Source organism: Protopterus annectens, chromosome 3.part1 (genome assembly GCF_019279795.1).
Source record: "Protopterus annectens isolate FY-2018-M chromosome 3.part1, PAN1.0, whole genome shotgun sequence".
In the NCBI taxonomy this organism is placed as follows: Eukaryota; Metazoa; Chordata; order Ceratodontiformes; family Protopteridae; genus Protopterus; species Protopterus annectens.
The window spans coordinates 1129054599-1129066700 of record NC_056732.1 but is presented as its reverse complement, the minus strand read 5'-3'; positions in this window follow the sequence as shown (position 1 = coordinate 1129066700).

Genomic DNA, 12102 nt, shown 5'->3' with positions numbered 1-12102 from the left:
AAATAGTGACTTTTTGCTAAAAAGAGATACAGGAAATTAGTTTAATTAGTTCAAAACCTATTTATGTTTGTTAAAATACATGTTGTGTCTTAAACTCCTAGCATCTACTAAATAAGTCTTTGGTTTTATGGAAAATTTGTTATGCCTTTAAAACAGAAGAAGTGCAGAACTTTGTGAAACACTCACAAGTGAAAATGCTGCAGTATGTGTGTCTTGTACTAATACCAGGACTGCAGTATTACCTTTACCCTAAAGTACAGTGAACTTGGAGTTTACTATGATAGTAGGGGTGAGGGATCTAACCATCATTGGTGGTAGAGAGAAGCCAACCACCAAAAATGCTTTAATATTGTTGCAACAAGTTTTGATTTTTGCACTTTTGTTTGAGTATTGAGCATGGAAATGTCTTGCTTTAGTCATGTAGCCCTTCATAAGAATACCACAACTTAGCAAAAGCTTTTGACATAACCCATATATTATTATTATTATCATATAAGTCTAAATAAGTAAGTCAGTATCCTTATATTGAAACCTATGTACAAGTTTGAGCAAATTTAAAAAGTAACTTGACTGATACATTGTATATTTAAAAAAAAGACTGTAACAGCTGGCAAACGTCTGCATGCCTCTATGTTTTCAGTATGCTGTCTCACTGTGAATCGTTCTACATATTTCTGTTCCTTGCATCACATCAGCAAAAGGGCAAACTTTTCCTTTTTTGCCTTTTTAAAAGTCAATATATCAATGGATAAAGCACCAACCCATGTATCAAACCCTATGATCCTTTATTGACTATCCCCCACTCATCTGAGTGAACCTGGTTTACTGTGACCTCCTGCATGCTGTTTGCCAGTCAAGTATTTCAATTAGATATATTTGGCATGACTTTCTTTTTCTGAATATCCACTGTCTTGAGTCATGCCTCCCTCTTGCTTCTCTTTCTCACTCTCTCACTCCCTCTCTCATTTATATTGCACTGCAACTGAAAAGTAAAATATTGTACAAAATTGAGAAAAGCAACAGTTATTTTATAAAGACTAAAAAAATGCACAGAAAGATTGATGAGAATGATAGAGACTGTATAAATTAAAATGCTTTTCCCCACAATTATACTGTGTGTGCAGTGAAGAAAATGTGCAAGGCCAAACAGCAGTTTTCAAAATAATATGGCTTGCTTTGCAAGAACAGTAAAGTGACGACCTTTTATTAAAAAGATTTCTTGTAAATGTTCAGCTTAGATACTAATAACATATAGCTGAGGGTTTACTCTAAATGGCATCCTGTTATAGAAAAAAGGAAGTTATATTGACATTTCAAACAGAAACTTTACATCTCAGGGAACTTTTTCATCTCAAGAATAACTTGGACTTTCTATTTGTGATTTCAACAGAAACTGTCCAGGCTAGAAATAACCAATGGACTTTTTCATGACACAGACAGAAACCAGAAGAACAAGTCACAAGGACATGTACTGCGCATGCGTATGCCTATGCAGTACATCAGGCCTGTGGGCAAAAGCAATGGAGAAAGCAAGATCGTTGCTTTTTACAAACTGTCTCGCTATGTTAAACGAGTTTAGCATAGAGAGACAGCTTTAAAAAAAGCAACAGAGAATCTCTTCAGTGTGAGACAGTGTGAAGCAATGGAGATCTTGCGTTCTCCGTTGCTGTAAAAAAAAAGAGTTATAGTAATGGAAAAAGTCCAGGCGACCGGACCTTTTTCCATTACTATAACTCTGATTTACAACGTGCATGCTGACCAATCAGCATGCATGTTTTTGAATATTAATGGGGGGGGGGTAGTTGTATAAATGCCTATAATCAATACATAAAATGTACAGCAATTCATAAAGACAGTTTTTTTATGTCAAAGCAACTTTCCACAGTTATGTCTATCTTGTCACAGGAGTCTAGTATGTAAGCCATACCATAAGATATATCCTATTCTGATAAAGAATCTGTTTGTGATTCTAGCGTTGTTAGTTCTTCTCATATATAACAGTTAAATGTACCTTCTGCAGTCATGCCTTTGCCAGATATAATGCAAACTGTTGCACATTTTCTTTAACGTCTTAAGGCTTTACCTAAATCTCATACAGTACGAATGTATGCAATTATTGTCAGTAATGTACTAGACTACATAAAAATGTTATTTATAATAAATATTGCACATGCACAGAAAGAAGAAAGTTCTAACATAGTTGAGTGTGCTAGTAATATTAACCTTTTAAAGAAAAGGTTTTCACAGCTTTTCAAAATTTCCCTAGGGACAGTAGTAAGGGACAATAATGCCATTTAGAGGAACAGACTCAGCATAGCATTCAGACTTTACATAATGACATTTCTGGTTTAATGTAACAATCAGATAGAGCCCAACATTTACTAAGGGCACAAACTACAGAGGTTAATCTGACAAGAGCCCAGCAAGGTTTACAAGGGGTAAAAAATATATCAATTGACATGGGGCAGGGTTCAGCAGAAATTACATTTATTTCTCCTGCTGATATATATCAGTAGTCTTATTTATTGCAGACTCCGCCTCAGTGGCAAGACAAGAAAGGAATTTTGTTTCAATATGCTGGCATTTAAACAATGGTTGACATACACTGTGTGGTCTATTTGAAATAATGCTTTATTTAAATGTTTTTTTTGCATTTACACATGCCAGTTTGGGTCAAAAGGGAATTCATCGACAGTGTTGGCAAACCCCTAAAACATGCTCCAGTACTATGGGACTTATGGGTATTGATTCCCAAAATGATTTACAGGGAAAGTTTAGTATTGTCAAAATCAAAGCACATAAAAAATGTAATACAGAAGAGCTACAGTAAATGCTTTGGCAGATGTCAAAGCAAAGCAAGTAGCTGAAACTGGTGAGGGTCTAGACTCACATAACTGTTTTAAACACACAGACAAGGTAATGCCAGTTTCCACCATTTAAAAAATTAAAAAACTATCTGAAAATGATCAGATAGTCTAAATAGCATGACAGAAAAAAAACAAAATAATGTTTTGGTCAGGCAAAATGGTATGTTAAAGCAATTCCATCAAACAGTTAATGACATTCTGCAAAATGGAGATGCAGCTTTAAAATCTGTTTCTGCCAGACATATAGATACAGACTCAGAGATTACACATCTCAAACTCCACCTAGAGCAAGACAAACCCAGAGTGCTAGACAGTTTAAAAGAAGTACGCAGTATTGCAGATGCACACAGGAAATGTACAAAACAGCTTGTAGTCTACAAAAAGCAGCTTAATGCTTTAAAGTCTAAAAATAAAACTTAAGCCTAAATATGTCACAATTGTTAGAGGTACAACAATCTTGTCTACTGCAGACACATCTGCAGTGCAATGATGGAAACAGGAGACAGCCACAGACAGTTAATATACTGTTTTCAAACAGGTAAATCATAAACAGAAAAGAGCATATATGCAAATAACCTGTAAACATCAAGGTACACAGAAAAACGAGGTAAGCAATAAACAGAAGGAAGGACAAACCCCTTGCCTTACTGAAAAGGGTAAATACAAACACTAACAGTATAATAAAAATGATAAATTATGACCAGTAGAATACGGGGGTAATCCTCCTTATAAGCAATATCATGGCAGGCAATAGGCATTAAAGCAATAAATTAACAGAACACAGGTTATCAGTTGGCAGCAAAATCTTTTAAAGCAATAGAAGACAATGTTAGCATACAAAACTCAATGTTAATTAATTAAACAAGGGACAGGAAAAGACAGAAATATAAATATTACTTTACTGGTTTAATAAGCAAGGACGGATTCCGAATAAACACAGAAATAACCTACAGACATACAGACACAGAGTAAAGTCAATACAGATACAGTGTAAATGTAAAGTTATTACAGATACAGTGTAAAGTTAAAGTTAATACAGATATAGTAAATGCATTTACAGTAATGCAAATGGTATATGCAAAACTAAACAATGCAATTAAATGTTGGGTATGTAAGTCCACATCTACATCTGGAAATAGAGTAACATTTAAGGCAGTACCTATGACAAATCCTAAATGACAAAATGTTCTATGGTAACAAGAGAGCATCAACCCCCCACATTAAAAGTACAGTATGTCTCCAATGGCATCTTATGCATACAGCAAACAGGATCAATATTGGTAAAAAAAAACAGTGACTGTAATGTCATATTTTCAAAAGAATGTCTTACATAAAATATAACAGCAAACAGTCTTATAAACAAACTAATACAGCAAGAGCATCAGTAGTCAGACTGGTGTAACTGCCATCCTGGGAATAATACACAGGAATACATACAGGTAGTAAAGTACAGATTCATTAAAAAACTTAATAAAACTTAGACAAATAGCATTTTTCAGCTAATACAAATCTAAGCAAAAGCAGCACACCATGTTAGTTCATAAAAATCAGTGTAAGTTAATAACAATCAAACAGTATCAGTGCAGGTATAGTCTGTTAACAGTCTTAGGAAAGTTTAAATTTGTTTCTATAATAGCAATCTATAATCAGGACAAGGCAATCTAAAAAATGTACATACAAAAGCAAATGCAAATAAAACAGCTGCAAAGAAAAAATAGGGAGAGATACTCAAGATATAATAGATTATGAGAATAGGGACATCAGGATCGGATACCTGATTTCAATATATTTTTGGACATGCAAAATTTGTTTGCAAAAGCATGTAACAAGTCAAATTGTTAGTTTTTAGCCACATTCCTTACAGAGGGAAAATGCCATCACATGCAGTCCCTGTAGAGGTTACACATACAGGTTTTATGTTTAAAGAATGTTATAAAAATAGAGTTGTAAAACAATCAGCCATAAAAAAATTACAGTTGATGAAACTAGAAAAGGGATACTCTGTTTTCAAAAGAAAGGAACAGTCAGGGTTGCTACTTTACACCAACTCTGGTCATGTGAAAAAGCTTGCATATAAAATAAAAACACCATAGGAATTAACAAATAATACTTATTTTAAGGAAGAGAGGAAAGAGGAGAAATTCTGTTACATAGAGTATGCAGTTCCAATAATGAGAATTACTCACACATTACCAGAGCACATGGTAAAAAAATCACCAGAAAAAGAGGGAGGTTCATGATAGTTTTCCAAAATAGGGAAAGATTTTAAAATAGCTGGACATAGGAAATGGTGTTATTTCAGGAGCTGAAGTTTTTCACTGGTATGGTGCCACTAAGGCAACATGGAAAGTTACAAAGTTGCTAAATGTTTTAGAAAATGCAACTTATTAAGCTATATTAAATATAACAGCGGAGATGTGTTAAAAATTTGTGTTAATAAAAGTATTAATCAGTTAACAGCCATTGGTAATGTAACATTGTATGAAGAGATAGCATTGAATGCAAGGGATCCATGTGTTGCAATGAACCAAGGGATTCAAAGTACTGAAGATCGTATTGTGTTGTAAATTGTCTTACGGTTTTCTTGGTTTTAATTAAAAAGGGGGAATTGATAGAGATTGTATAAATTAAAATGCTTTTCCCCAAAATTATACTGTGTGCACAGTGAAGAAAATGTGCAAGGCCAAACAGCAGCAAGAACAGTTAAGTGATGACTTTTTATTAAAAATATTTCTTGTAAATGTTCAGCTAATACTAATAACATATAGCTGTGGGCTTAGTGTAAATGGCATCTTGTTATAGAAAAAAGGAAGTTACACTGACATTTCAAACAGAAACTTTACATCTCAGAGACTTTTTCATCTCAAGAATAACTTGGACTTTCTATTTGTCATTTCAACAGAAACTGTCCATGCAAGAAATAACCAAATTAACTTTTTCATGGCACAAACAGAAACCAGAAGAACAAGTCACAAAGACATTAAAAATAACATTGTTTGACATTTAAAAGAGTATATAAACTGGACAGTATTTTCTCTCTTTAGTGACATCTTTGACTGAGTGTGCATCAGTCATTACTTTGTGTTCTAGCTGTGTTATAATAGAATTGAAATAACTGACAGTATTAACTGTATTACAAGAATTTGTACTAATACAAATAAATATTAACGGACACAGTAGTATGGTGTCTTTCTGGTCACTGCTAATAACATTTTACAGAGAACACAGCATTTCTACTAACACAGTACTAAGTTAGGCCATGTCTACATTTCTTACATTGCATTTAGTTGCATTGCTTCTTGTATCACCTTAAGCTAAATATACCAGCTCCACATTTATATTTCCTTAGTACTCTTAGCTCTTATGATACTTCCCTTTCTCCTCCTGTTAAAGTATCCTTAAGCAGTGGTGTGGTCTGTCACTACTAGCTGCATCATACAGGAAGAACATTTCAGCCCTTCAACTAATATATTGTATAATTTCAGATCCTTCTTTTTCTTTATGACTACTTGTATACTAATATATTGTATAATTCAGCTGCCATCTTTTTCTTTATGATGTATTGCAACTGGTTTCCATACACTAGATCGAATTTTCACTAATTTGAAATAGTGCATGGAAGGCTCACTGCAGCGAAAGTATACTTAATCAAAAGTGCACTTACGTGAAGTTCAGTACAATGAACGGGTGTTGTACTGAACTTCTGTGCAGTACTCACAGACCTTAGGGTTAGGGCACGGGTCATAGTACGGGCTATCCCCCTACCATGACTTGTGCCCTAACCCTAAGGTCTGTGTTGACTGCAGTGCAGTGAAGGACATAGGAATGTCCTCCACTATGGTGCGATAGTCATGAACCTTAGAGTTAGGGCATGGGTTAGGGTAAGGAGATAGCTTTAGCAACTATCCCCTTACCCTAACCCGTGCCCTAACCCTAAGGTCTGTGACTATCGCACCATAGTGGAGGACATAGCTTGTTTTTTATGTCCTCCACTGTGCTGCAGTGTTTTCGGTGAAGTGCACTTAGGCAAAAGTTCACTTCGTTAAAGAGAACTTTCACAGAAGTGAGGCTTCCTATTACAAGTTAGAAGTAGTGAACCTTCGTTCTTGTAATAGGAATCCATTGCAACTACATTTTGTATTGTACTAATTGTATCTGTATATTTTGCTCTATGTTATGAACGAATGACCTTTTTGATTATTCTCTGTACTGCACCTGCAATGTTCATTGTATACATTAATTTTTGTATATGTGATTCTGTTTGTTTCCTCGGAGCTTACCTCCACGGGCTTGTACTGAAAATGGACATATATCCAGTTAGACTAGCCCGGTCAACAAATGTACAATAAAATAAAAATAAAATTCAGCCATTCAATTACTCTACAGCAAAATCTGTCACATTGTAGCTCAATCCACCAAGCAGGAATACCACTGTTTCTCAGTAAGGGTAAATGGTTACCTGTTCAGCAAAGAGCTGATCTTTTAATCAGATCCCTAGTTTGTAAACTTTTTACACCAAGACACAGTCACATCCCTCTCTCCCAACATTCAACATCCTCCAGTCCTAAAAGTGACTTTCATCTAAGATAAGCTCTACAAACATCCAAGACAAAGCTCTACTGTACTGACCATAGTATCTCTTCTCTAGCCCAGACCTCTAGCTGAGACTCCCATCCACATTAATAATCATCCCCACAAATAAATTCAGACATCCAGTTTTAAGCCTACATAATGCCTTTTAACAGACCATGTCACTTGACACCACCAAATCCGTCCACCTGCCTTTGATTTGTTTCTCTCCAATCTCTCTACTCACAGCTCATTCTTACAACTGTACATATGTATATAGACTTCTTTTGCTTTGTACCCAATTTATTCTGTTCTCTTTGTAGCTCATCAATTTTTGTTACAGTGCGTATTATACTACATCATACTGCAAACTGTGGAGGCCTAATGTTTATGCCCTGTATTCAAATGTTATATAACACTGTTGTATTCCCTTGTGTGTTCTATGCACTTTATGACACTCTTATTATGGAACCTACACTTTAATTTTTTGATCCAGCCAGAGCTGGGCCTGAAATTTGTCATTTCTGAGAATAGACTCACACTGGTAAAATAAATAAACAAATAAATATGCATGCATGCTTTTATATATATATATATATATATATATATATATATATATATATATATATATATATATATATATATATATATATATATATATATATATATATATATATATATATATATATATATATATATATATATATATCTACACACACACACACACACACACACACACACACACACACACACACACACACAGGTGCACACATAATACTGAGGAGATTCTGTTGAAGATATAGTACTTTATGTGAATGCATCAGGTCTGCTTGGTACAAACAGGAATGGTTGCACTTGGTGAGGATGTATGATGATCAAAAATTCTGATGTGTGATTAGAAAACAATATTATAGAAGAATGTCATGGGTGATTTCTCTGACAGCATGTAAATCAGAGTAGAACAGCATAACTAGATATATGTTACTGTTTGGTAGTAAACCACTTTCTATATCATGACCCACCACTGCAATGATTTTGTCAGGCCACAGATAATACATTCCTGTTGTGTGCCTGTCCTTTTTTGCACCAGCTCCCTATTGTATAACAGCTCCCTAAGGTGTTATTTCTTATCTGCTCATGTGACTGCAAATTCCACCATTCCATATCTTGGTTCCATGACTATAACTTCTTGCTAGGCCCTCATTCTGGAGCTTTGCCATGGACATGTAGGCTAAATGAAATGGAGGAGGCAGTTAGCACTTCTTTGGGCCACATCTTAATGAGCCTTTATGGTCAGCCAAGCACAAAAAAGTTTTCAGACCATGCAATATCTAAGCACACAATCAAGAATCACTTTTCTTCCAGTTATTAGTATGTTATGTCAGTCCTAGCTCTTTCGCTTTTATCTGAAACTTGGGGTGAAGACCATATTGCCTTGGTAAGCCTCTTTCCCTGCAACAGTCAGTGTGGCATCTTTGACAGTATGACCTTTTATTTTTTTTATATATCTTTTGTTGTTGACTGCAGGAGTTTTTTTCATCACAACCTTAACATCAGTTCTATCAAAATTAGATAAGATGTAGTGTTGCATGAAATGAATTTCTCATGCTGCCATTATTTTAATAGCAAGCATGGACAGGGAAAAGCATATCAGGGAAATGAGATTGGAGATTTAGTGATCAACATTTAATAAATCAACCACGCGTCTACCCACTGGCTATGCACTCCTGAATATAGACTGTCAAACTGAGCATGCTGTGTTTTGATTGATATAGTTTGCACAAGTTTCACTTTGTTATCAGCAGCAATGTTGTTTCCTCAGTAATGTACAGCACATGCATAGTGAATGCTCCACTTCTAAGGGGAATGTCTTTGAGTCTGACATGTCTCACTAATAATGCTGATTCTTTTATATATAGCAGCAGTTTTCACTTGAGCCCTTTGTATGGATTTATACAGTGCTGACACCGGGACAGGACTTGCATTAGGCCTTAATGACTACTATGAAAAGCACACATTACACCAGCTACTCAATAACGAGAAAGCCTTAGTGATGTTCTTTTAAGAAAATGTTCTTATTGCAGCAGTAGATGCATGAGCTCATTAAAAATGCCTGATGTTACATTTCTATTAAACGGCAAGCAGTTGCCTAGGTTTCTCATATTCCTCTTTAAACTGTTTTATCACATATGCCTCTTGACAGGCCATCATGTCTGTAGTGTGATAGTGAGGATAGCTTTTACTGTCTTCCTCCTGCTCATCCTAGAGCATTGCCATTACCCAGATATTGCACTTGTTTGCAAACGTGTCTATACAACACAAACAGTTTTACAATTACTTTCTCTGTTGCAATATTATGTGTAACCAGCTGTTAGGGACTTGCACTTCCCTTGCTGTGTCTGTCAACTCAGATACAAATATCACTACAGGGAAACTTTCCTCAGTTTTATACTCTACATCACCAACTTTGGGTATCATGTTGGTGCAAGTACTCATTTATTGTTGGTTTTAATTTCATACTTCTGCATGGGTAGTCCTCTTCATATGCATGCCCTTTCTACACCACACCCGTAGCCTGTTATCATCTGCAGTTGTGTGTCTGTCTGGTGGCCTGGAGAACAGCTTATAAGCATGACAGTGTTTTCTCATGCCTCCTTGTGGCCTGCAACTGCTCAGTGTATTTCAAGAAGTCTGGTAGCCAATGGCTATGTCTTTTTTTATCTCTGGACTTTGCAAGCAGGGAATTCATGAGTCTGTCTATAGTGAGGCGTAGTGGACCATTATGAGGATGGGTGTATATGTCATGTTTGTAAGCTGTGATAGCATGTCAAGGTAGAATCATTAAAGTGAGGAAGGAGGGTAGTAAACTGCATAGCATAGAAATTACCACTAAGCACTATTCCAGTGAAGCTGAAGGCTTGAACAGAATCATTATGCATCTAATTTGCATAGTAAACAGCAAATAAGTGTCTAGCCCAGTATACCTTCAGGAATAAGATAGTGTTTAATGTGCACATGAGGTACTAAAGGCAAGAGAATGGCTATCAATGAGCTGGTAAAGTAGCTTAGATAATCAGGGCAGCCCAGCTGCGGCAGGGGGATTGCTGGGATGGGAGACTTCTTACAGCCACTGACTGTTTGCAAGTATAGAGGATTACACATCTAGCTAGGAGAGACGTATGCAGTTACTGGGATGTAGGAAGAGAAGTAAGGCAGAACAGACTAATCAATGTCATGTGCAGGAAGACAAAGGTATTGTGTACATGTATGGCAGACATCTTTGGAGACAGGAGGGTGTCTGTAATTGGTAACTCTGTGTTATATGGGGTTCCTCTGAATTCATAGCCTTAAAATGTGTAGAATCTAGTAACCAACAATTACAAAAGAATGCTAATAATGCCATATGAGAACCTTTGTGTCCATCTGTTACTTCTACTCAAACACAGGCACTGTTTGCTTGTGAGAGCACATAATGTAGATATGCACAATGGTGAGAATGGTGGAAGGTCTGCCATCTAAGTAAAGTCTCTGAAAGCTTGAGATGCAGACAACAGAAGACCAAAGAGGAAGCACACATGTTAAAAGTACATTTCAGTATTGCAGTGGTCATGGAACAAGGACAGGGGGTAGAGAAGATGACCTGTGTGTCAGCAGGAAAGGAGGGGAATGATAGGCCTACTTTTTAGGGAGATTGTGGTTAGTCATGGAACACACTAACAAGAGGTAGTAGCAGTTGAGTACAGGAGAGCAGAGGAATTCCATAATGTCTTCACATAACCAAAATGAAGGAGAGGTTTAAAGATTTGAGGCTGGATAAAGCACAGCGGTGGGAGGGACATTTTCCTACATTTAAGAGGATGCTAGATGACATAAAGGTAGTTTCCTTGCTGGTCCTTTTCAGCAGAGAATTTGATAAAAGGATAGTACAAAGGGCAGGGGACAGGGAAATAGTGTTATCAATATGAAGAGAGTATATAATTAGGGCACATAGGTATACAATTACATAAAAAGAATATAAAATACGAGAAAATACTTTTATATTAGCTTTTCCATAGTGTTGAGTGCATTTCTCATATGAAACATAAATACTAGAAAAATAGTTTTAGAGCACCTGCTTGCTCATGTGAAATAATATATTGCACATTAACATGCTATATTTTCCCAATACATACTGAGCGTAGATTCCAAAATTACAATCATCATAATTATATGTGAGCATTAGCCCTCTAGGGACACTCAGCCAAATTATTCTGTTGTAACATACAGGTTACAATAACAATGAACTCAGGTTTTCCTTGGTCCAAACATATGCCAGATATTGATTTTTTATACAGACTTTCTTCCGCAATACAAGTAATTGGCACTACCACCATTATTCTCCTTTAAGTCAGGTTCAAAGCCAACTAGCCATTTATCAGCCCATTTGTTAATGTCCTGACTTCATGATGAAGCAATCAACAAAAGAAAATATTCAGTGGTGTTCTTTCACAAACTAGAAATTATGCAGCAAGACAGCTCAAATAGAGGAGTATTTATAGAATGTCATGAAATTGCTGTAGAGAAATAGTATACAGAAATACTTATACAAAGAGTTAAGAATTATGGTTAGCTTAAAACTCTCTGATCCACAATGCTGAATACAACGTGCACACACACATGCACACAC